Raw genomic sequence first — 26,802 nt, 5'->3', positions numbered from 1 at the left:
TTCAATAAAATCTTGAAAGTGCCTCCATCTCACAAGATAAGCCTGGATAGAGTTCACAGAGCCCTCAGACCAAAAGGTGCATCCCAGACACCCAGGGACGTTATCTGCTGCGTCACTTACTACAAAATCAAAGAAGGCGTCATGTTACAAGCCAGAAAACTACGTACCATAGAACATGAGGACCACACTCTCCAATTTCTACCAAAACTCTCCTGGGTCACCTTGCAAAAAAGGAGACTGCTCAGACCCCACTTGGACACTTTTACTGAAAACCAGATCCTTTATGGATGGGTATTCCCCTTTAGCCTTACAGCCAGAAGTGATAGTCGCTCTGCTACAATCAAGGTCTCAGCAGATTTTCCCCATTTTTGTGAAATTCTCAGGATCCCTACACCGAAAATGCCTAACTGGGAATTAACCCCATGAAACCTCTGCCGCTTGCTGTCTGGAGCCGTGTCACCTCTAAAAGATGCCGATCACCTCCATCTCCAAATTCCATCAGGCCAGAAGAGGGCGGATCCCCTCACAGAAGATAGGTGGCGGAGCGCGTGACCTTCATGGGCTCAGAGAATAGTTCATTTTGGCCGCATTGAACAGTGCTTGCGAATAATGACTGTTGGGAGAAGTCATGCACAAAGTCCGACTCTTTTTGGTTTTTGAATTTTTCCTGCTTTTTTTTTTTCATTGTAATTCGGGAACCTTGTTTCACTCATGTTTTCAGACCCCATAGAGTGTTCCCAAATCCTAAAGTGGGACTGGCTCTAAAGGTGGATAACTTTATTTTCATTTTTGATATTACATATCTATACTCGTCCACGGTTTTTCCTTTTTTTTTCTGTTTTTGATATCTGGGAAAACCAATTTTGTGATGTTAAATTTTTTTTATTTTGTGATAACCAAAGAACTCCCTTCCACATTATTTTTAGGTGGAGACTTTAATATGCCCTTTTCAGAAATAAGAGAGAGAAATTACCAGAGTAATACACAGCCGGGACCAAACCTGATCAGGCAGGCAAAGGCTTTCCGGACTCTGGTCCATAAGTACGCGCTTTTTGATATATGGCGGGTGACGGACCCTACCTCTCAACAATATACATTCTACTCTCACCCGCATTCTACACATACATGAATTGGCAACGTTTAAGGTAATCTTCCAGCCTTGTGACTTACCAAAGACTCAGAAATTGGCCATATTACATGGTTGGATCATACTCCAGTTATGCTAGACATTTGTGTATCTGCCTCGGCAAGGAGGATATGTCATTGCAGATTAAATGACCACCTCTTTAAGGTCCCCATGCACCAAGCCAAACTTCAGGACCAGCTGGAAGATTATTTCCAGTTAAACAGTGGCACTGTTTCCACACTGGAAACCCTATGGGAAGCACATTATCAGTTATGAGAGGTAACTGTATTTCCCTGGCATCCTACTTGAAGAGAGATGCTAATGAACAATGCTGAGAGCTCACCAGTTGATTGGTGCAACTAGAGCAAGAAATGCTCATGTACCCCTCTAACACTCAGCTAAAGTGCATAGTGTAGGTTAGGAACAGGCTGAAAGATTTAGCTATCAAAAAGGTAGAAAAGTTGCTGGTATATACAAAGCAGCGGTACTATGGAAGGGGCAATAAAGCCCACTCTATACTTGCGGCACAACTCAGAACAAAGAGCACAGTCTACACCTCTGGCTATTAGAGATACACAAGGGCAGTTGATGTATGATCCCCAGCAACATGCAAATGCCTTTAGAGACTATTATGCCAGACTATATTCACTACCCTCTGCTCTTCTGGTGGATGTAACAGAGAGGAATTGTCTGCCTAATGAGTATCTCATGGCAAGATCGCTGCCAGAATTGGGAACTGAGGCCTTGCATGCACTCAACACCCCAATTACTATTGACAAACTAACTTCTACTATCAAAGAGCTCCAACAGAGAAAGGCAGCAGGACCTGATGGCTTTTCTTACTTGTACTATAAAACATATCAAAACATCCTTGTCCCACACATGCTAACCATGTTCAATTCGTTCCTGAACGGTGCCCTAATTCCCCTCTCGATGTTGCGGTCCCACATAACTGTGATCCCAAAGCCAGGTAAAGAACCGGCTGACTGTGTCAGTTATCGGCCAATATCCCTGCTTAATGCAAATTTAAAAATATTTGCAAGAATATTAGCCACTAGACTATCGATGCTTCTCCCACAATTAATCCATGGGAACCAGGTGGGATTTGTTTTGGACAGACAAGCGGGGGATAACATTAAAAGAACAATAAGTCTTGTTGACGCTCTGAACCACCAAAAAGATGAGGGGTTGCTCCTTAGCCTTGATATGGAAAAGGCCTTTGATAGGCTAGTGTTACGGGTCATCGGTGAGGCTCTTGCGGCTGAGGCCAAGTCCTGTTGTGGGGCTTCTGAGCATGTGCGATCTTGCAAGCAGGCTTTTTGTTCTAAGTCCCCTTTTGCCCCTTCTGAGCATGCTCACCACATGGTGATCGTCGATTGGTCGTGAACTGGGATCACATCACTATGAAGTGTCGGCTTCTGATTGGCCACGAGTGACGTCATCGCTGACACGGGCTCACATGACCATGACATGTTGGCTGCTGATTGGCCGCGGGTGACGTCATTCTTGATGAATTTGTTGATGATTGGTGGATTAAGCTCAGAGCTCCTCCATCTTGTGGGAGGTGCTTCATCTATAAAGATCCCTGCAGCTTGCTGTTCGGCGCTCAGTCGTTCTTGGTGCATGCATGGGGTAGACGCCTCATGTGTGATGTCCAATACTACCCGCTTCCTTGCACTTTAGTGGAACGGGTTAGGTAGGGTCTCAGTACCAACTAGTATTACACTAGAGCCCACTTCATCTTCCTTAGTGGAATCGGGTTAGGCAGGGTCATCACACTCACTGCTCTCAGTGTCTCTTTAATTTGTCTGTGCGGTTAGCATAGAGAGCTCACTGACTCCCTCTGTGTGGTTAGCACAAGGAGTTTAGGCAGGGAATATCATTGAGCCTAAGCAGTACGGATAGTACTGTTTGCACCTACACACTTCGTACACATTACTATCTCTATGAACTGTAATAGTGGATAGCAATAATGGATCTCCGTGACTGGTAATGGTATTCCTACCTACATTGCAGTGTGTTTGTATCCACATCAGTGTGAAGTAACACTAGTGTTAGTTAGTGGACTGCGGTTGGGGTAACTATCCGCATATGCTTTGTAGTTCCTGTAATTGGGCAGGAGCTACAGGTCCACTCTTCATATTATTTCGCATTCACACACTTGCTGCACTATTAGTTACTTTCCTCTGTGAGGTAACAGAGGATTTGGTAGTGGACAGCGGTTGGGGTAACCATCCGCATATGCTTTGTAGTTCCTGTAATTGGGTAGGAGCTACAGGTCCACTCTTCTTATTTTTTTGGCATTTGCAATGTCTCTGTGATTTAATAGAGAACACTGCACTTAGTCTTAGTGTCACTGTGAGGTAACCGTGACAGTACCACTCTAGTGGTACAGTATCCCTTACCTTGCCTTCGCCAGCAGCAGATTATTCTGCACGGTGGGCCCTGACTGCTAGGTAGCCTACCTATTCCCTACCATCTGGCAGTCCCATAACAGCTAGACTGGCCCTTTTTGTTGCCACTCTTCAGAGATTTGGCATTGGGGGGGCCTTTTCTGCAAGCTAATAAGGCTTTATATACTGGTCCAGAGGCGTTGGTAAAACACCCTCACACATCATCATCAACTTTCCCTATACATAATTGTTCCATACAGGGGTGCTTTCCACCTTATTATTTGTATTATGCATAGAACCTCTGGCAGCACACATTTGGGAAAGCCCATATGTCCAAGGTTTCCGGATTAAGGGGCAAGAATATAAATTGTCTCTCTTCACAGACGATGTCCTTTTAACAATTCAAAATCCCTTGGTATCCCTAACCAATCTCCATGCTATCCTGACCGAATATGGGAACCTTTCGGGTTATAAAGTTAACGCCACAAAAACAGAAGCACTCCTGCTGAACTTAAAGCTATCTGTTCTTTCCTCATTATAGTCAGCATTTGCATATACGTGCAACAAAGACAGCTTAAAATACTTAGGGATATATTTAACGGGTGACTACAAAGCATTCTATGTGCATAATTTTACAGCTTTCTTTGAGAATCTAAAAAAGATGTTGGCCAAGTGGGACAAGCCCCATGTTACGGGTCATCAGTGAGACTCTTGCGGCTGAGGCTAAGTCCTGTAGTGGGGCTTCTGAGCATGTGCGAGCTTACAAGCAGGCTTTTTGTTCTAAATCCTCTTTTGCTCCTTCTGAGCATGCTCGCCACGTGGCACTCATCGATTGGTCATGATCCGAGATCACATGACGTCGCTTCCTGATTGGCCATGGCTGACATCATCGGTGACACGGGATCACATGACCGTGACATGCTGGATGCTGATTGGCCGCGGCTGACATCAGTGATGACACGAGATCACATTACTCTGACGTGTCGCTTCCTGATTGGTCGCGGCTGACGTCATTGATGACAAACTCTCTGGTAATTGGTGGATTGAGCCAGCAGCGCCTCGATCTTGTGGGAGGTGCTTTGTCCATGTGGGACCCTGCAGCACGCTTCTCGGTGCTCAGACGTTCTTGGTGTATGCATGGGGTAGACGCCTCATGTGTGATGGCCAATGTTACTCACTTCCTTGCACTTTAGTGGATCGGGTTAGGCAGGGTCTCAGCATCTACTAGTTTACGCTAGTGCTCGCCTCCATCCACCTTAGTGGAGCTGGGTTAGGCAGGGACATCGCACGCACCGCCCTCAGTGTCTCTGATCCGTCTGTGCGGCTAGCATCGAGAGCTCACTGACTCTTTAGGTGTGGTTAGCACAAGGAGTTCAGGCAGGGGCTTTACTGAGCCTAGACAATACGGAAAGTACAGTCTGCACCTACACACTCCCTACACTCTGCTGTCTCTAAGATCTGTATAAAGGTTAGCAATAAGAAATCTCAGTGACCTGTAACGGTTTTCCCATCTGCATTCACAGGGTAATTACATCCATACTCCTGTTACATTATTAGCTACCTTATCAGTGTGAAGTAACACTGGTGTTGGTTAGTGAACTGCGGTTGGGGCAACCATCCGCTTTTGTTTTGTAGTTCCTGCAATTGGGCAGGCACTACATGTCCACCTACCATATTATTTGCAGTAACACACTTGCTACAATCTTATTCTATACATTTCTGTGAGGTAACAGAGGTGTTAGTCTGTGGACCGCAGTTGGGGTACCCATCCGATTACGTTTTTGTAGTTCCTGTAATTGGGCAGGAGCTACAGGTCCATCCAAATATTTCAGTTAGCATTTCTCCTTAAGCTTTCTCTGTGACTTAACAGTGAACACCGCTTTGGGTCCTAGTACCACTGTGAAGCAACAGTGACAGTACTGCTGAGGTGATACGGTACCCTTCCTTGCTCTCGCCAACAGCAGATTATTCTGCACGGTGGGCCCTGACTGCTAGATAGATTACTATCCCCTGTCAGTAGACAGTCCCGTAACACCCCACCTATTCTTTTTTGAAAAGAAGGCCACCATTAAGATGACGATTCTCCCGAAGTTTCTGTATTTGTTGGTGCTTCCTATACCAATCCCTAGATTGGTTATCCGGCGATTTCGGAAATGGCTGAACAACTTTATTTAGGGCTATAAGTGTCACTGAATTGCTCAGTCAGTGTTACTGGCCTCTAGGAGGATGGGTGGTTTAGCTTTCCCATCCCATTATCTAGCCACGCATCTAAGATGTATCCCCACTTGGACTAACTTGGTCACGTCAAGTAAGTGGATGGAGGTGGAGAGAACTTGGTTGGCCACTACTCACCCTGCTGCAGTGTTGTGGATGGATGCCTTGGGCCCACGACATTCACCAGATGGATTTGGCAGAGGGCCATGAAGGTCTTCCCACTAACCTTGGCCGGATCCCCACTGATACCATTTCTGTACACCCCGTCACTGCATAATAGCTCCCTTAGACATTTATCTGCCCTGTGGATAGCTGCTCGCCTCTTTCATTTTGTTGACATAATCTATTCTTGTACCAATTTATTCCTCTCTTTCCCAACTTTATGTGAAAGATTTAACATTCCAAGGGAGGCTTTCTACACATATATGAAAATTCGCCACTTGGCCGTGTCTGTGACCAGATCCACTTCATTGCCCAAACTTACTCCGTTTAAGAATCTTTACAAGCAGAGTCCTTCGACAAAGGGGCTAATTTCATGCATATATGGCATACTCACTTCTCACGTAGAAATACAACATACATATATTTCAAAGTGGTAGACATATTTAGGGAGAGAGATACCGAAGCCGATTTGGCAGGTCATATGGGAATGAACTGCAAAGACCTCATTATGCACTTTATGCAAAAAGAAAACCAGTATAAAATTTTAATGCATTGGTTCCATACCCTGGAGGTTTTTGGCAGGCTCTTCCCCGCTACGTATGATCAGTGTTGGAGGTGTGCGAAGGACAAGGCAACTGTCACTCATATTTTCTGGGACTGTGAGACCCTTGCTCCCTTTTGGAGAGAGGTAGGGGAGCTTACCCATGGAGTTTTGGGGTATAGGATCCCATTGGACTCGTTTAACCATCTTCTTAACATCCCTCCACCCAAGATTGCAAAAGATTCAGCCAGGTTTCTCCTTCATGTATGGACTTCAGCAAAATGTTTAATAGCCTCTTTTTGGAAACAGACTAGTCCCCCCGACTCTCCAGGACCTGGACTCTAGGACCAGGGAGACAAGGAGGATAAAGTGTCTTACAGCCTGCATTAATCATTAGTTGGACAAATTTTTGTGTATATGGACATCTTGGGACTTTTTCTTGGGCGGACGATAACTGATAATCAGAGTAAAAAGTTGTCATGCCTCAAAGCCTTGGTCAGATGTTTGATGCACATCACATGTTTGTCATCCCCCTCCCTTTCTCCTCCTGCTCCGTCTTTCCCTCTGCCCCGTCTTTCCCTCTGTCTATCCATGTCTGTCATGTTGATACTTTGTCAAAACACTGTGATTATTCAGTATACAGTTGGATGTTTGTATGGAAAATTTTAATACAGTTTAAAAAACCAAGAGGGTCAATAGAGACAGGAATTTCTCCTACAGAAGGCGGCCTCTCTGGGTTATTCTTATTACAATAGTGTTTATTCAGATGAATCTTGCGAACAGCTTTATATAAATCAATAGAAAAATCCACAAAATTAAATTGTTCAGGTATACAAAAATTAAGGCCTTTGGAAAAGACCGATAGCATGTCATTATCAAGTATATGGTCAGTCAGATTAACGATGACATTATTGCTGTTTGTGGTAGAAACAGAATAATCAGTGGTAGTCATTGCGTTTATCTCCAAGACAATTGTTTCCTTTTCGTGCCAGTGTTTTTTCCTATTCCTTTTGCCCCCTCTTCTTGTGCGTTTCCTAAAGGGGTAGGTAAATCATAGGTCATCTCAGTTCCTTCAGAGCCTACAGACAAACAATCCATGGAGGCGCTGGAATCAGAGTAAGTAGACATATAATATTTGGTACCACGTCTTGACCTATAGGTTTTATTCTTGAAATGTCGGTTAGGAGTACTAGAGGGAATGTAATTGTCCCATTTAATCTTTTCCATTGAAAAATTTGGCCATTTTCGTAGTCTCTTTTGTCTCTCAGAAATTTTTCTTTCTTACGCATTTTGATTTCCATTTGAACAGGAGTGAGTCTTTTATCCAATTTTGATAGAAAAGTTTCCCATTGTTTATCGTATAATCTGGATTTTAATTCGGCCTTGGTTTTATCTAACTGTTCATTAACAGCAATCAGATCCTGTTCATTTTTCTTTAGGATCCATTTCAAAAATTCTCTTGAGCAATTTAATTGGATTTTTTCCCATTCCTGTTTGAAAGTTATATCTTCTTGAAATTGAGAGTTATTTTTTTAAGACTCTAAAGCCCCAAGGAATTCTATCACAGGCCTCATATGATTTTAAGGACTGTACTGTCCAAAAAAATGGATCTACTTTTCAGCCAAGGAGCTTACTTTAAATTCTAAATACATAAATTTGACTTGAAACTATTTAGCATTATTTATGGAGATTCTTGTCATATCACTGTATTGTTACTGTTTACGCTTGGCGTTGGAAAATCTTTTTTTTTCCTGGATGCTACAAATTGCAACATGTTCTTACATTCCCTAGTAGCTCCGTGTGTTATTAGGTTGATTCCAAAGTTAAAGGTCACTGATTCAATTCAAGGGTTAGCCATGAGGAGATTTCCAAAGAAAATAGAAACAGCATCCTCCAGCTCCTCAATAGCAGGCTCTTGGCTGAGAATATTGCCAAACTGCATCATGTGAGTGCCATGACATTTGGACATATCCAAAATGAAGTCCATCTAGATACTGAAAAGCGAAGAGGTGGACATCCAGACAAAATATTGGAGTAAACAAGTTGGCTCATCACAAGGTCTATCAGTTTTGATGCGACTTTCAATGCTTTTAGCTTTTCTCTCGCAATACATCTTACTTGCTGAAATTAAAAGATGGGTACAATTTTTTTTTATTGGTGTGGGATGGAAGGTATTGAAGTGTAACAAGCTATTGTAGTCGGAGCTTTTAGCATGCAAAGCAGTGCTGAGAAAGCCATTTGCATCCTTATTGCCCTATGGACCAGGACATGTAACTGATTTATGTCACTCATAATGTATACTGATTTGACATTTGAGAGAGTTGAAACAAGGTTCAAATTTATTGAGGTAGTCCAATGAGTCTGGCCACATAGTAAAAAATGTCATCAATAGATCTCATCTATGCAAGAACATTCCTCTGAGGGAAAAGATAGGAAAATGTGAATGTTTATTCAAAAAATTGTATGAAATAGTTTGTGTAAGGCGAAGCTACATGGGACCCCATTACGGTGCATAATATCTGAAGATATGCCCAGAAATAAAAAAGTTTTCAGTATGAACACATGATACGAGATCCACGCAAAATTGTATCATTGCTGTGTCATATTTAGATGTACTTGTTTGCAGACATAGCTATACCAGTCACATCCCTTTCTCATGTTATATAGAGGTGTATACTTAAATCAAAAAGGTTGAAAAGGCTCCTCGCCTTAGCATAAAACTGGTTTTCATGATACTGTGACACCTTTCACCAAGACACAGCTAGCAACCCTTCTCACCTGATAGGAAGCGCTTTCTCTTTTCTCTCTGGGTCATTATTTATACAGCTTTCAGAGTGAATGGATACATGCGCTTTCTCTACCATGCCATTATAGTTTTCACCAATCCACACATTGCCTTCTAACCATCTTGAATGCCATCCAGTAAGGATTATCTTAGTTACATAGCACCTAATGTTTTACTCTGCATCATTTTCGGGACTCATATGGCCCTTCCTATTGATGATATTTAGTTTTTTTCCATATTTCCTACATGCTCTTTGGTACACTTTTAGCTTGTCCCGGATGTGACTTATTATTTGGCACTGCCTCTATACTGTAGATACCTATATTGGCAAAATGTTGTCAAAAGTGCTCCAGATCCAAAAAACTGGTGATAAGAACACATGTCCTGAGGATTTAACCCTTTCATTATTTTGGTAATACCTATATGTCCTAGAAGAGCATTAGTTCCACAACTAAGATGTACCCTGACTCACTCAGAAAGGGATGATCCCCATGCCATCCCTGGCTGTTTAACTTCTAAAAGCTGCACTGTACTACAATGATCGATTACAATACAGTGCAGCTGCGCTCAGAGCAGTGAAAGGTATTGTTGCATATGGGGACTAAGTAAAAAAGTAAAAAAAAAAAAAATCAAACTTAAAAATAAAAAATATCAGAAAATAAGGAACAATAAAATAAAAAAAGCCAATATAGTTATTTGCGTAAAAAAAGTACACATATTTGGTATCGCTGCGTCAATAACAACCTAATCTATAAAATTGTCACACTAGTTAACCCCTTTAGTGAACACTAAGAAAAATAAAAAAGGTAGCAAAAACTGTCTTTTCCTCATACTGCTGACAAAAAAGTGGAATAAAATGTGAACAAAAAGTCATATAGAAATAAAAATGGTACCACTTAAAACGTCAATGAAAAATTAAACAGCTATAGCTCTCAGAATACAGCCATGCAAACTTTTTTTTCTATAAAATAGATTTTTTTGGTGTGAAATTGCCAAAACATTAAAAAAAATAAATAAATGTGAACAATTAGTCATATAGAAATAAAAATGGTACCACTTAAAACGTCAGTGAAAAATTAAACAGCTATAGCTCTCAGAATACAGCCATGCAAACTTTTTTTTCTATAAAATAGATTTCTTTGGTGTGAAATTGCCAAAACATTAAAAAAATAAATAAATGTGGTATTGATGTAATTGTACTGACCCGCAGAATAAAGCTGTCTTATCACATTTACATCACAGTGAAAGGCTTAAAAGCAGTTACTGAATTTCTGTTTCTTCTTGATCCTGCCTCACAAAAATAGAATAGAAAATAATAGAAACCAATAAAATGCCATCACATGACTCTCTTGGCAGAAATTCAGTGATTCAAATAAACCTTTATTTTGTAAAAAAAGGTTTTCTTAGTGTGACAGTAGCCAAACCTAGAAAAACAATGTAAATCTGGTATTGCTGTAATCATACTGACCTGAGGAATAAAAAGGCCTAATCACTTACAGTCATATGAAAAAGTTTGGGTACCCCTATTAATGTTAACCTTTTTTCTTTATAACAATTTGGGTTTTTGCCCCAGCTATTTCAGTTTCATATATCTAATAACTGATGGACTGAGTAATATTTCTGGATTGAAATGAGGTTTATTGTACTAACAGAAAATGTGCAATCTGCATTTAAACAAAATTTGACAGGTGCATAAGTATGGGCACCCTTATAAATTTCTTGATTTGAACACTCCTAACTACTTTTTACTGACTTACTGAAGCATTAAATTGGTTTTGTAACCTCATTGAGCTTTGAACTTCATAGGCAAGTGTATTCAATCATGAGAAAAGGTATTTAAGGTGGCTACTTGCAAGTTGTTCTCCTATTTGAATCTCCTATGAAGAGTGGCATCATGGACTCCTCAAATCAACTCTCAAATGATCTGAAAACAAAGATTATTCAACATAGTTGTTCAGGGGAAGGATACAGAAAGTTGTCTCAGAGATTTAAACTGTCAGTTTCCACTGTGAGGAACATAGTAAGGAAATGGAAGAACACAGGTACAGTTCTTGTTAAGCCCAGAAGTGGCATGCCAAGAAAAATATCAGAAAGGCAGAGAAGAAGAATGGTGAGAACAGTCAAGGACAATCCACAGACCATCTCCAAAGACCTGCAATATCATCTTGCTGCAGATTGTGTCACTGTGCATCGGTCAACAATACAGAGCACTTTGCACAAGGAGAAGCTGTATGAGAGAGTGATGCGAAAGAAGCCGTTTCTGCAAGCACGCCACAGCAGAGTCGCCTGAGGTATGCAAAAGCACATTTGGACAAGCCAGTTACAATTTGGAAGAAGGTCCCGTGGACTGATGAAACATAGATTGAGTTGTTTGGCCATACAAAAAGGCATTATGCATGGAGGCAAAAAAAACACGGCATTCCAAGAAAAGCACTTGCTACCCACAGTAAAATTTGGTGGAGGTTCCATCATGCTTTGGGGCTGTGAGGCCAATGCCGGCATCGGGAATCTTGTTAAAGTTGAGGGTTGCATGGATTCAACTCAGTATCAGCAGACAATAATGTGCAAGAATCAGTGATGAAGTTGAAGTTACGCAGGGGATAGATATTTAAGCAAGACAATGATCCAAAGCACCTTTCCAAATCTACTCAGGCATTCATGCAGAGGAACAATTACAATGTTCTGGAAAGGCCATCCCAGTCCCCAGACCTGAATATCATTGAACATCTGTGGGATGATTTGCTGTCCATGCTCGACAATCATCAAACTTAACTGAACTGCAATTGTTTTGTAAACAGGAATGGTCAAAAATACCTTCATCCAGGATCCAGGAACTCATTAAAAGCTACAGGAAGCGACTAGATGCTGTGATTTTTGCAAAAGGAGGATGAACAAAATATTAATGTCACTTTTATGTTGAGGTGCCCATACTTATGCACCTGTCAAATTTTGTTTAAATGCAGATTGCACATTTTCTGTTAGTACATTAAACCTCATTTCAATCCAGAAATATTACTGAGTCCATCATTTATTAGATATATGAAACTGAAATAGCTGTTGCAAAAACCCAAATTGTTATAAAAACAAAGGTTAACATTAATAGGGGTACCCAAACATTTTCATATGACTGTATACTGCAAGGTGAACGGCATAAAAAATAAATAAAGCCAATTCTTCCACTGCTGTTCATATGTTTATCCTGACTTCCAAAGATTGCAGTAAGGCCTAGCTCATATTTATCCTGCACTCTACAGTGAGCGTTTACATTGGGGATTATGTGTAAATCTCTGAAAAACAGTTTAGACAAATATCCCAATGGAAACTTCACTGTAATGAGACAGGGAGTTACTTTGAACTCCCGTCTGGCCTGTGGTCTGGCGGTGTCCATCTTTTTACGTGACTTTCTAGGCGTGCACAAAAGTGCGGTCATCAACATTTTTTTTACCTTTAAAAAGATGGACACTGTAGAACAAATGCCAAACAGAGTCTAGGGTAACTCTGCTATCTCATTAGTGAATGGATCCATCAGGGGTTTCACCTGAATCATGTATTTCGGAGGTGTAGATGGAAACTCCAATGTAAATGCTCAGCACAGGGCACAAACTAAATTTAGACTGATCCAAAATGTTCTGTACTTCAAATTGCCACAAAATAGTGTTCAACTCAACTGACAAATACCACAACATCCCACTCAGGTCCATAATTTAATGAACATATTGGGGGCTTCCACGTTGCTGGTAACTCAAAGTCTCTGGAAAGCTCTATGGCTCTCCCCTCAAAAAAAAATCCAGCAAAATCTATGCTCCCAAATCCAAATACCCCCTCCCTTTTGAGCCTTAACCACAGTTAGTCATATAATAAAAATGAGATCTGGCTCACTGCTTCAAAGGTGGTCCTGAAGGGTAAAGCAAGGGTACTAATAGAATAGGTAAAACCCTAGCACTCAAAGGAAAAAGGAGAATTTTGTATATGCAAATACATTTTATTTTTGATTAACTGCAAAAAAGTGAACCCTGACAATGTAACACCAACGTTTCGGCTTGCGCCTTTCTCAAGGTTGTTGCCTGAAAAAAGTTTAATACATATATGATACATGATATACAAATAAACAAATATTTACAAATGTATACAAAGGGAACCTGCACGTACTTAATATGGAAGTGCAAGAAAATGCGGGTCACAATGGACAACAGTGGCTGGGATAAAGCAGGAGCTTCACACTTTGCAAGTATATGAAAGTGTGGCGCCCCTGACCTGGTCAGGCACCACTGAGTACTGCACCCATGCTGGGGACAGTACAATACAGGTAATCCAGAAGGCTGACCGAGGTGTGACTACACAGGCGCATAGTGATCAGGTCTCACACATGTACCTATGAGAGGACCCCTGGGGATCCCAGGAGGGGGAAAAGCCTTCACCTCCACTGGAATAGTGGAGGGGGCCAAAAGCCTCCATCTCCTCTCAAGGGGTGTGGTAAGAGAGTCTGGTTGCTAGGTGGCGTAGGCAGGCACAAAAGGGAAAAGAGAAGGAGGAGTAAGGAGTCTGCAGCAGAGGGTGGAGGAGTGAGGAGCAGGAAAGTGAAGCTCTGACAGGAGCAGCAGTGAAGGTCCCAGATGTGAGCCGGTTCAGTGCAGAGTCCAGGGAGCTCGAGTGAGGAGCAGATCCCGTGGGCTGCTGTAGTCTGACAGCGTCCGCGCAGTGGCTACCGACGGGGGAGAACGGTCACCTAGGAGGGCTACCCGAAACCCAGCTCCAGCTAGAGAGAGAGCACAGAGTGGGAAGTAAGGAGACTGCTAGGGAGAACCAGGCCCAAACGGGCGGCAGATCCCGGAGCGGGGATAGATCCACCTTTCCTTGCTAAACCTGCCGGTGTGGAGCCCTCAAAGCCCACACCACAACACCACAAAAGCCGCAGCCACGTAGCCACAGTTAGGGCCCATAGCTCACAGGAGGCAAGCAGCTGGAGTGATCTGGCCCAGGCAACAAGCAAACGGCAAACGAAGGGGAGTGAGGCTTCAGCAACTTCCCTGGGTGACCCCCATAGGGACTAAAAGTCGGGGTTACCCCAAACCACCAAGGGCTAAGGAAGGCGAGTTGGTAGTCACCATCAGAAGTCAGCCTGAAGGATACCTGGTTCCCGCCTGGTTCATCCCAGCTACGCCCGGGTTACTCACCTTGCCACCTGAAGTGAGTAAAAACCCTGAAAGACATCCTGCGTGTGTGGAGTTATTCTGCGCCTTGTGGTACTACGCACCTACACAGGGCCCTGGGGCTTGCCTCACTCTCAGGAGGCTATTCCAACTAACTGCACTCACCATCAGCCCCAGGCGTCCCTCAACCTGCAGTGGCGGTCCCTACTGGCCGCAATACTGAGAGTGGCGTCACGACAAGAAGAAGATCTCCTACCTGTGACCAGATCCAGCTGAGTGGAGTCCCTGAAGGTAATGCACCGACACTACACCTGTGGGGCTTCACATCTGGCGTCACGAACAGGATAAGGACTAGACCTGTTCAGACAGGTGACCATGTGCCTGGGCGGTCCGCTTGAAAAATTTGAAGCGCCGCCATATTGCCACCATGAAAAGCGTGCTGAAAAACAACAGCAGCCCGCGCTGGGAGAAGTTACCGCCCACGAAGAGGTGTGGCTACCCAGAGATCCCCTGCAGAGTTCTGACCTCGCTTGTGAAGAGAGCGGAAGCGTCCAGAGACGTCGGGACAGAAACGGAGCCAGAAGCCTGCTGCTGGGAGAGGAGCTGCTGAAAGAGGCAGAGCGGAAACTGAACAGCTTGCTACTAGAGGCAACGACGAGTCCACTGCTGGGAAATCGTACAGAAGAGGGCGCAGAAGAAATGGCGTCTGACCGCAGAAACCCAGAACCGGGCTCCGCTGCCTGGTGGTATCGGGAGCTGGCCCAGTTCTGCGACCGACTGGAGACCCGGGTCGTGGAGCAGATCAGAGAAGAACGCATGGAACTTCTGGAGATGGCTGCCGCGGTTCAGGCCTATGAAGGGAGAGCCGCGCGCCGAGCACCAGACCGAGTGGCAACGACTCAGACCCCGATGCTGCCACCGATGGGTGAGTCCAGTATTACCCCTGCCGGCCCGGATGCCCCGACCCCTGCTGCCACGCCCGCGGTCCCTGAAGAGGCGCCCGGCGCGGCGACGCTGAGCCAGGCCGCAGCCACGCCAGGTGCGGCCCGCCAAGCCCAGGCCGCCGCAGCGATGCCCTGCTCGGCCCACCAAGACCCGGTCCCTGCAGCGAAGCCCTGCCCGGCCCGCAAAGAACCGGCTGCCACCGCGACCCTCATCCACGCCGCAGGTGTGACGCTGACCCAGGCCGCCGCCATGCTAGGCCCGGCCCGCCGAGACCCCACCGCAGCCGCAACGCTCGTCCGCGCCGCAAGTGAGGTGCTGAACCAGGCCGCAGCCCCGCCAGGTGCGGCCCGCCAAGCTCCGATCGAGGCAGCGACGCCCAGCCCAGCCTGCAAAGACCCCATCGCAGCTGCGACGTCGATCCAAGCTGCGCCAGAAACGCCCATCCAGGCCGCCGCCATGCCAGGCGCGGCCCGCCAAGACCAGGCCGCCGCCATGTCAGGCGCGGCCCGCCAAGATAAGATGGCATCACCATATACCCCGGCCTGCAAGGCCAGAGCAGACACCGCTCCCCAGTCCAAAGAGGTCCCTGCTGGAAAGCCCACGCTGGGGGAGGACCCCGCATACTGGCAGCTGAAGGCTGACATGGAGGCCAAGTTTCCACAATGGTTGGTGGACCAGTACATACTCCCTCCGCATACCCCCAAGACGACTCCTGCAGCAATCATGCCAAAAAGATCCCTGCCTGGGCCTGCTGAAGAAAGTCCATCCCCAGCACTGCCACCAAAGGAGTGCTCCGAAGAACTAAGGGGGAGGGGAGGCCAGGAAGCTGAGGAGCTGACTCAGGAGCCACCAGCAGTGGATCCATGCCCAGAGCCGGAGATGTTGCCATATTCTCGCTGGGATGAAGAGGAAGATTTATCCAGCAACCTCACCTGGGAGCCTGCCAGCAGTGAAGCAGCCACCCAGCAGAATCAAGCCCGCAAGACACGGCGCCGTAGCCGAAACCAGTTGTCACCTGCTCCGCCATCCCCAGAGCAGAGAGAAGTCACGGCCAGAGACCTAGAAGAAAAACGGTTCCTGAGAAGAGCCAAAGCACAGGTCAGAGGACCCCTTTGTAGAGGAATTGTGGAAGACTTTAGCCTGAAGTCAGGATACGGGTTCATCGTTGCACCTGGTATCAAAGAAGGCATTTTTGTCAATAGGAGAGACGTCAGAGCTAATTTGCCCAGAGGACATCCTGGAAGGAACCTGAGAATGGGAGACACAGTGCAGTTTACCATGCATCAAGGCGAAAGAGGCTGGTATGCGCTAGACGTAACACCATGTCCTACAGAGAAAGAAACAGATACAGAGAAAGAAACAGATACAGAAGATACAGAGGAAAGAAAAGAAAAGGAACCCATTGATGACCAAGATGAAGAAAGAGGTCAAGGAAGCAACAGGTGCCGCAGCCCTACAGGCCCAAGCCCTGGTGAGGAGGAGTCTGCATAAGTCCATGTAACGTAAAGCAAGTTACCAGTTTGAAAAGTTTGTTTTGCAACGTTTACAAGTTTAAGAATGTGCCCACATAAACTGATGTGAGAAATGAACCTTAAGGCTATGAACTGGCTATAGCCACAAACTCTCGCAGTGTAAATAGTTACACCAGAGGGCACCACCACCACCAGAGTCAGCCTGTTTAGGGGCTTGGCTCGTCTGCAACCAGGGGGCCCGTCCGTATATAGGGCTTTGGCTTACCTGCAACCAGAGAGCATGCCTGTTTATGGGGCCTGGCTCTCCACCACAAAGAGGGTACCTGGTCAGCACCAACTGTGGAGGCCGCCTCTGGATCCTGCCAGAAGTGGCTGAAGGCGCGGCTCCACCAGGCCAGGTATACCCTGAAGACCACCAGACCATGAAAGCCGCCTCTACATCCTGCCAGAAGTGGCTGAAGGCGCGGCCAATGTGAGAGGGTTTTGGGTGGGTTAACGGACTTGTGGGTGGAGGGTGGTGATGTATGGTACCTGGTGCTTTTAAAAATGTTTTACATGATTTAATGTTTTATGCATTTTAAAATGTTGTCTTGCAGCCCGAGGACGTGCTGGTGATAACTAAGGGGGAATGTGGCGCCCCTGACCTGGTCAGGCACCACTGAGTACTGCACCCATGCTGGGGACAGTACAATACAGGTAATCCAGAAGGCTGACCGAGGTGTGACTACACAGGCGCATAGTGATCAGGTCTCACACATGTACCTATGAGAGGACCCCTGGGGATCCCAGGAGGGGGAAAAGCCTTCACCTCCACTGGAATAGTGGAGGGGGCCAAAAGCCTCCATCTCCTCTCAAGGGGTGTGGTAAGAGAGTCTGGTTGCTAGGTGGCGTAGGCAGGCACAAAAGGGAAAAGAGAAGGAGGAGTAAGGAGTCTGCAGCAGAGGGTGGAGGAGTGAGGAGCAGGAAAGTGAAGCTCTGACAGGAGCAGCAGTGAAGGTCCCAGATGTGAGCCGGTTCAGTGCAGAGTCCAGGGAGCTCGAGTGAGGAGCAGATCCCGTGGGCTGCTGTAGTCTGACAGCGTCCGCGCAGTGGCTACCGACGGGGGAGAACGGTCACCTAGGAGGGCTACCCGAAACCCAGCTCCAGCTAGAGAGAGAGCACAGAGTGGGAAGTAAGGAGACTGCTAGGGAGAACCAGGCCCAAACGGGCGGCAGATCCCGGAGCGGGGATAGATCCACCTTTCCTTGCTAAACCTGCCGGTGTGGAGCCCTCAAAGCCCACACCACAACACCACAAAAGCCGCAGCCACGTAGCCACAGTTAGGGCCCATAGCTCACAGGAGGCAAGCAGCTGGAGTGATCTGGCCCAGGCAACAAGCAAACGGCAAACGAAGGGGAGTGAGGCTTCAGCAACTTCCCTGGGTGACCCCCATAGGGACTAAAAGTCGGGGTTACCCCAAACCACCAAGGGCTAAGGAAGGCGAGTTGGTAGTCACCATCAGAAGTCAGCCTGAAGGATACCTGGTTCCCGCCTGGTTCATCCCAGCTACGCCCGGGTTACTCACCCTGCCACCTGAAGTGAGTAAAAACCCTGAAAGACATCCTGCGTGTGTGGAGTTATTCTGCGCCTTGTGGTACTACGCACCTACACAGGGCCCTGGGGCTTGCCTCACTCTCAGGAGGCTATTCCAACTAACTGCACACACCATCAGCCCCAGGCGTCCCTCAACCTGCAGTGGCGGTCCCCACTGACCGCAATACTGAGAGTGGCGTCACGACAAGAAGAAGATCTCCTACCTGTGACCAGATCCAGCTGAGTGGAGTCCCTGAAGGTAATGCACCGACACTACACCTGTGGGGCTTCACAAAAGCAAGTTACATACAGAGCAGGTTGCATAGAAAAACATGTTGCATGTTAATGAAATGGCTGCTTGAAGGACGGTGGAACCCATTTAGAGAAAACTATGAATAAGTGAATTATTGGACCGTCTTGGTCCAACACAATATGTCTCACTGAAATACTAAGTTAGAGAGCTAGGCGGAGCTAAGGTATCACTATAGAGAGAGGCTACATACCAGGGTATTGGTGGGAAGCAGATTCAGAAGAATGGTGGAGAGAAAGATAACTCCTAGAAGAAAAATGGAGGATTAGAATAGTGCACTTACACAGCGGCTATTGCCTAGGGAGAAAGCAGGTTAAAAATACCTGTAGGAGATGTCCATGGAAGCTTGCAGCAGCAGTTTGGCAATGGCAGAGGCAGTGGAAGTAATAATGCATTGACATCGCCATTTTATAGGAAGTGATGGACTTTGCATCACTTCCTGGTCCAGCTCAGTGGATCACGTGCGTGATCATTGGACTAGTGGTGGGCGGTGGCAGAGCAGTGAACAGAGGGTCCATGGAGCTCTGGATACAGGAGTGAGTGTGTTACTGATAAGTGTGTTTGTTATGCTAATTACCTTCTGCAGGAGGTGCAGGTGATAAAGCAAAAGGCTGCTGATTTAGAGCACTAAAGTGAACATTATGATTTTTAGACGGGGACAAACAAAAACAGTATTAGTAATAATCATAATCATATAGCCATAACTGAAACAAAAGCTACATTAAAGGTAATTAGTTAGCATGTAATCCCATGTGGTGATAAAGGGATTATGTAAATTTCCTGGCAGGGGTTATCTGGACACTGTTTACTGAAGAATTCAAGGCAATAAATCAAAACCAGAAGTTAAAAACAAAATTGAGAATCAGTATTTCAACCCTAAATGTGGACCTCATATTATCGGTTCAGAGCCAAGGGTTCCAACGTTTGTAACGTATGGATCCAGTATGACTCCCATTCCTGCAATATTTTAATACGATTGCCCCCACATTGAGGTTGACCAATGTACTCCAATACCTAGAATCTTAATTAGATATGGAGTGACCTGCAGACAGGAAGTGTGATGGGATGGGGAGTACAGACGGCTGACAACGGATGGTGGATTTGTGTTTACTTATGCAGTTACGGATATGTTGGGTAGTTTCACCAACATATCCGAGACCGCATGGACACTTTACATGTGATTCCAACTATGTGGTCTACCTTATAAAATATCCTGTTATGGGGAATTTCTTGCATGTGCGTGGATGTGTGAATTGGTCGCCTTTAGTTACATGGGAACATTGCAAACAATGCAAACAGGGGAATATCCCTTTGCGACTGGTAGAGAGGAGAGTTTGTCCAACAGGCGGTCCAATGTCAGCCTGAACGAGAGAGTCCCTAAGATTCCAGGGCATTGGTAGCAGAGAAGAGGTGGAGATTCAAATTCAGAGATTGTGCGGTATGCCTGGTGTAAAAGAGGCCAATCTTTGAGGATTGCTCTTTTAATGAGAGGGGAGAGTGGGTGGTAAGTATTGACAAAAGGAATTTTGTTAAGATTTTGGGGTGTAGGAAGTCTGGTAGAGGGAGAGTGTTATTGATTCCAGTGTAATTAAAATTATCATTGGAAGGAGATAGTTAAACAGCAAAATCTATATTATGTTATTTCTTTTTATATTTTTGCATCATCCAAAATCGCACCCGATGAAAAAAAAAAAAAATCTATTGGGTTATTTAGTACTGTGTAATTAGATCTTAGTCTGGAGTTCACACCCTGCGGTGTCCTCGTTTCAAGAGTACATATCCACTTGCTTTCTCTGTTCAGGATCTCTCTGCGGTAATCTCCTCCACTGACCGGTTTGAAAACTTTCTCAATACCAGCAAACGTCAGGTGAGAGAGGTCTCCTCCTTGTATGTTCACAAAGTGCTTGGATACTGGTGACATATTTATTGCGGTGTGGCTCACCGTATCAGACAAATGCTTTCTGATACGCTTTTTTAAAGGATCTGTCGTGCATCCAGAATATTGTAGTTTGCATTTGTTGCAATTAATTAGATAAATAATAGGGATGAGCGAATGTATTCACCACTGTTCGGTATCCGACGGGGATAATAGGGTATCCAAGGTATCCACTATCCGACGGCTAATGGTATTCGCTCCGGTACTTTCATTTTCGTTTCTGGACTTCTTGGCTCCATGTTCCAGCCAATGAACACATCTGACGTTGTTTGCCCTGACAGTAACACCGCAGCCATCTTTGTTGTGGTGTTACTGTGACTGGCTTGGCCGCACAGCGTCATAGCGGCTATATAAGGTAGCTGCCATTTTGTGTGCACGCATTAATTCCTGAGCTGCCGGTGTAGCGAGACTGTACTGTGTGCGATACAGCGTTTTTCCAGCCAACTAATACTAGTCCTTCTAAGGGCTGAAGCTATTTAGCATTACCTGTTATCGACTGTGTAAGGCATAGAAACAGGTATAGGGGTAGTGCAGTTCGTTCTATGAGATAGTGTTCCTGCTGCAGAATCCAAAATAGTCCTTATAAGGGCTGAAGACAGTGTCCACTGTGCTAGCAGCTGTGAAAATCATAGGACTTCTGCAAAAAAAAAAAAATCCTCTTGTTAGTGCTGCAGTGTGTGATGTAGAGACAGTTACGGACAGCTTACTCACAGGCAAGGAGAGATTTAAAGCTGTCCTGACATCTGCTACTAATAATCAACAATCTCAGCACTGCTACATCCCTTGTGTCTGTTATAATAGCAATAGGTATTACAACTTGCAAAAAAAGGTCCCACAATTGTAAAAACAAGGGGTTCAGGTGTAGTGTAGTGCCTGTCAGCCACCATCTCAATTCACAGTCTGAGTGTTACCCAATTTTTATTAATATTTGCCGTCAGGGTCAGTAATTGTGCCTCAAAGCCAGTACCTTCCTACCAGCCACCTAGCATATTTTGGGGGGCTTCTTATCTTACAGAACCTACATAGTGGCTTTCTGCAACTAACACACAGTCTCAGTGTTACCAAATTTGTATTAATACTTGTTGTCAGGGTCACAACTTCTGCTTGAAGGCAAGTACTCTCCTACCAGCCACCTAGCATATTTTGGGGGGCTTCTTACCTTACAGCACCTACATAGTGGCTTTCTGCAACTAACACACAGTCTCAGTGTTACCCATTTTTTATTAATACTTGTTGTCAGGGTCACAACTTCTACTTGAAGGCCAGTACTCTCCTACCAGCCACCTAGCATATTTTGGGGGGCTTCTTACCTTACAGCACCTACATAGTGGCTTTCTGCAACTAACACACAGTCTCAGTGTTACCCAATTTTTATTAATACTTTGCTGTCAGGGTCACAACCTCTGCTTCAAGGACAGTACTCTCCTACCAGCCACCTAGCATATTTTGGGGGGCTTTATACCTTACAGCACCTACATAGTGGCTTTCTGCAACTAACACACAGTCTGTGTTACCCAATTTTTTATTAATACTTGGTGTCAGGGTCACAACTTCTGCTTCAAGGCCAGTACCTTCCTATCAGGCACCTAGTGTAATTTTGGGGGCTTCATATTTTACAAAACCTACATAGGGGCTTGCTCTTACAAAAACACAGTCTGAGTGCCAAAAAACAATACTAAAATAAAAAGTGTTGTCAAATGCTGTTTCCTTTTGGGGATGAAAGACATTGACAACATCTTTGTCGACTCCTCCAAGTGGTATTTTGTCCAATAAAGGTACCTTTTGGTTTTTAGACTTACAGAAACAGCTATCGTGAGAAACTATTAACGCAAGTTTAACAACCCGACATAAGTGTTGTTCCACTGCCTGTAGAAAAGGTCACGTTACAGTATTCATCTTGAATAATCAAACCAAAAAAATGGGAAAAAGAGGGGGTAAGGGCCGTGGACGAGCTGGTAGTGACAGTGGTGGTCGCCCAAGCAGTGTGATCGAGCCAAAGAAAAAGGTTCCTGCTTTATCCACCTCTGCCTTCCTATCCCAATTTTCTTGTGCACGTGGGAAAGCACTCTTGCGTCCTGAACAGTGCGAACAGGTAAGGAGTTGGCTAGCAGAAAATGCCTCCAGTTACTTGTTGAGTAGCAAATCCCAAGGGTCCACACAGACAGACTTGAGTAGCCCAGAGGCTGTCCCATCGAATCCTCAGCCTGGTCCTCCTTCCTCACAACATCAGTATTCTAAGGAAACATATGACACCAAAGCAGATTACTCTGAGGAACTGTTTACGGGACCCTTTGACTTTTCTTGCCTCTCACTGCGCAACACCACCAACACAGGTGAGGCTGTGGTGTGCATTGATGCACAGATCTTAGAGCACCCAAGGCCAGAAGAAAGCCATGTTGTTGGCTGTGGCATGCTGGGCAATCAGGTGGAAGTGTTGGAGGATGATGAGACACAGTTACCCTCAGGTCAGCTTGAAACCTCCATTCCCGAAGATATTGACCTTCAGGAATTTGAAGATGACATGGTCGATGATGAGGTGACTGATCCAACATGGATGGGTGGCATGGATTGCAAGAGCAGCAGTGCAGAGGAGCATGTGCCCATAGAGTGAATAGAAAAAAGTGGGCTCAGCACTGATATAAAAATATATAAAAAAACTTTTTATTGCAATCCGGTTAAAACATAGTCTGGGAACACGTTGTACACAATGAAGAGCAGGAAAAACTTTACGCGTTTCGGACAGGCTAATAATTTAAAACCAAAAAGAGTCCTTAGTCATAAGCTACCTACAGAGCGGCCAGAAAGAGAATATATCCATGCTGCAGGAGAGGGGTGTTCCCTATCTAGCTGTAATGGAATGCAATCAAGGTTCAAATCCAAAAGCAGGGTTAATAGACATAAAGGTAACAATTCTAATACAGGTCCCTGAAAAAACGCTTGGAAAAACATGGAAAAAAAAAAGCACTTTAAATGAAATAAAGACGTCATGAAATCTGTATCGCAATGTTAATCAGGTAAGGGGAATGGGGGGGTGAAGGGAGAGGGGGACAAGGGAGGGAGGGGAAGGGAATGGGGGGTGGGAGTGGGGAGGGTTTCAGTCGTGGCTGTTTAATAATATAAATGCATGGAAATATGCATAAAAATACAAATATGCCCATATAAATTCCAGGCAACCATTCCATGTGTTTAATATACACGTATGGTTATATTGCCTATGTTGTTGCCTATCAGCCAAACCGACTAATCGCAAAAGTGCCTATATAATATAAATATTTGTGGCTTGGCAGCGAAACATATGTGTCACTAAATATAAGAAAAACAAACAAACAAACAAAAAAAAAAGTATGTATATGGGAATCGCAAAGGTGTCACATTCGGATCATTGGAAACAGGGGGGGGAGGGAGAATGAGGGAATGTGGGAGGGGGGTGGGGTGGGTTTGTGGGGGGGAGGGGAGGGGAGGAGAAACTTATATATATGTATACACATCAATATGTTGCACTTAAATCGGTGCCTGCTGGTAGGGACTTGTTTCACTAAATTATGTATCGCAGATCAGAGCGAAGGTTTAAACCCCCTGGGTGTCTAGAGTCCAATCTGAGTATCCATTTTGCCTCCACTTGCAAGAGGGTGGCAAACCGATCCCCCCCCTCTAATTGATTTGGGGACATGTTCGATACCTGTCACTATCAAGGTTGACAAATCACCTCCATGTATATCTAAAAAGTGTCGTGTGAGCCCTGAAAGGGGGCGTTTTTTTCCGGACTCACTGGACAACAGGGATGAAGTTGAAGATGCAGCTCTTATGTCCTCAGCCAGACGTACCCTGAGGCATCTAGAGGTACAACCTATGTAGCTCTTAACACAGGAACAGCAGGTGGCTTTATATACAACAAATGTAGACGCACAATTTATGAAAGATGTTATTTTGATGGCTTTGCCATTGGAATCCTCAAAATGTTTAGTGTGGCTCATATATCTGCAGAGTCCACATTTTTTAGAGCCACACCGGTATCAACCAGTGGTACTGAGCCAGGTTTGTACCCTATTTCCACCTAAGGCATAGAGGCTGGGAGAGATGGCATTGCCCACATTTCTGGCACGTCTGGCTACCACATTGATTCCATGAGAGAGAATTTCATCTACATCTTCATCATGCTGAAGTAAAGAGATAAATTTAAGAACCACTTTTTTTATGGCTGAAAAATCAGAGCTAAAAGGGGTCGAAAATGTGACACGTTGTGACTGTTTCTGCAATCTAGGCTTATCCCTTAGTAACTCTGATCGTGATTTATTGTCTGCAATGCTGCGTGCTCTCTTCAGAGAGGAATCAGAATACCCTCTCATTTTTAGTCTCCCTGTAATATGCATAGCCTCAGATGAATAAGAGGCTGCTGAGGAGCAAAGCCTTTTAGCCCGCAAGTATTCTCCAATGGGTAAATTCCTTGTGGTGTGGGAAATGTGGCAACTATCAGCGCGCAAGATTGTATTGCCGCTTATTGCCTTGCAGTACAGTGTTGTGTCAACTTGGCCAGTGTTAGAATTGCCTGTGAGGGAGACATCCAAAAAGGGTGCAGTTTTTTCAAAATAAGAAATGGAAAAGGACAAGTTAAATTGGTTGTTATTCAGGTATGCGTTTAAGCCATCTGTCACATCAGACGGATTAGTATCACCCAGCCTCTCGCAAATAAAGATTTGATCATCTATGTAACGGGCGTACCACCGGATATGTTTGATGTAAGGGTTATCATCTATATAGATATGATGCTCCTCCCAATAGGACATGTACAAGTTCACCAGGGCACACGAAAAAATTGCCCCCATCGGACAACCTGAAATCTGCAAATAAAAAATGCCATTAAATTGGAAAAAATTATGACTTAACAGAAAACCAGTAACTGTCAAAATAAATTCCTTGTGCATGTCATCAAAAGAGGTGTATTTATTCAAATGAAAAAATAACGCCTGTAAACCCAAATTGTGTGGAATACTAGGGTAACGAGAGTTCACATCACCCATAATCCAGAAGGAACAATCAGTCCACTTGATGTCCTGGTGGTTTTGCAACAAACATTTTGTATCCCTAACATAACCGGTGGTACGCTTGACAAGAGGCTGGAGGACACCGTCCACCCAACCTGACAGGTGGCTAGATAGGGAGCCTATACTGGCTACAATAGGACGGAGGGGGGGGGGGAAGTATTTTTATGGACTATAGGAAGGCCATGGAATATGGGGCAGACAGGATTGTCGATCATGAGATATTCCTGTGCCTTCTTAGAAATGATACCCCAGTCAAACCCTTTCTGCAAAATATTGCTTAATTTTAAAGAAAAAACATTGGTGGGGTCTCCATTCAGACGTCTATATGTATTAGTATCGCTCAGCATGTCCATCACTAATTTTTCATATAGGGAGCTGTCAAGGACAACTACTGAGCCCCCCTTGTCAGCTGAGCGAACCGAAATGTAGGGGCTGTTCCTCAAGTCCCTCAAAGCATATCCTTCCTGATCAGAGAGATTGTTGGATATGGTCGATTCAGAGGAAATAATATTCCGTATCTCCTTCTCAATTACATCTTGGTAGGTATCCATCGCCTGTGTCCTAGAGGCTATTGGATAGAAGGATGGATTCTTTGTCAGGAAGGGTGGGATTGAAGAAATGACACTATTCATTTCGCCCAGTTCGTGCAGGCTCATAACTGAAATTTGGTCCCGAAGGTCCATATACAGTGGAATAGGAGGGTCAGAATTGTCCAAAGGCGATTGAGGAATAATCCCTTCCTCCTCTGAGGGAATTCTCAAAAAATGTCTTTTAACCGTAATATTCCTGATAAAACGGTTGACGTCTTTCATGGTCTGGAATAAATTCGCTCTTGTTTTTAGGGCGAAGTTTAACCCCTTACCAAGGACTCAAAGTTGTGCTGCATCTTAAGTGCAGGCAGAGAGGTTAATGACAGAGTATTCAGGAGGGCTCTGGTGGGCTAATTCCTCCAGTGCTTGTGTCTCTTGGAGCGCAGGTAATATCGAACGCCTGTATTTGCGGTGTTTCCTTCCACCCCTGCTTTTTTTGATACATTTCTCATGAGCATGTGCCCATAGTCTGCAATAAGGCTGTAAGACATAGGGCTTCGACCACTGCCAGAAGTCAATCAACTGTGCATATGACACCACCACCTGTGGCATCTCAGAGTCCAA

This window comes from Anomaloglossus baeobatrachus, chromosome 2 (assembly GCF_048569485.1).
Source record: "Anomaloglossus baeobatrachus isolate aAnoBae1 chromosome 2, aAnoBae1.hap1, whole genome shotgun sequence".
Lineage (NCBI taxonomy): Eukaryota > Metazoa > Chordata > Amphibia > Anura > Aromobatidae > Anomaloglossus > Anomaloglossus baeobatrachus.
Note: the sequence above shows the minus strand (reverse complement) of the source record.